The sequence below is a fragment of the Saimiri boliviensis genome, chromosome 4 (assembly GCF_048565385.1).
Source record: "Saimiri boliviensis isolate mSaiBol1 chromosome 4, mSaiBol1.pri, whole genome shotgun sequence".
Classification (NCBI taxonomy): Eukaryota; Metazoa; Chordata; class Mammalia; order Primates; family Cebidae; genus Saimiri; species Saimiri boliviensis.
In genome coordinates this window covers 38,318,644-38,319,294 of record NC_133452.1, presented here as the reverse complement: position 1 = coordinate 38,319,294, position 651 = coordinate 38,318,644, and the positions used below count along the sequence as shown (strand labels likewise).

Here is a 651-nt window from a genome sequence, read left to right as displayed (position 1 = left end):
AGCTTTGCGCAGTGGCAGTATTGTCGCCAGTGAGGTTTATCTGAGGCGTGATTATTACTGATTGAAAACTTTTCTCGCCTTGATGACTTGCAATATAGTTGTCCCTGTCAATTTTTGACAGTCTCTATGGAGACTGAATTTAAAAGAAAAAAGAAAAAAGAAAATTTGAATAGCAAAGTAAATAAATAATTATAAAATGATTAATTCCACAAAAAAGCCACTCCAGTTTTAGGTATTCATACAGTGATTAAACGTAAAACCTTTAGATTAAAAAAAAGTTAGGAAAAAAATGTTGAAATTAACTGAAAGCAGTTAAAAATATCTTAACAAATCAACATTAAAAAATTGGAATTTTTTTTAAATTTGAGAACTGAAAACTCTTATGTGTTAGTCTTGTAAGTCTGACAAATAAAGTACTTTCTTGCTACCCGAACTAATGCGAATATGAAAAAAATGTTAAACACTTTCAAAATGGAAAAAATAAATTGGACATCATCAAAATTAAAAACTCTTTTTATAACAAAGGACACTATCAAGAAGTTAAAATCCACTGAACGGAGAAAGTATTTCCAGATCATACATCTGATAAAAGTCTAATATCCAGAATATACAAATTACTCTTACCAAGTTGACATTAAAAAGACAAATAAC

General features: G+C 28.4%; 1 pseudogene; it reads left to right on the top strand.

Moving 5' to 3' along the window:
* LOC120363356 (U4 spliceosomal RNA) lies at positions 1-133 on the top strand (annotated as a pseudogene).
* The last annotated feature ends 518 nt before the right edge of the window (positions 134-651 follow it).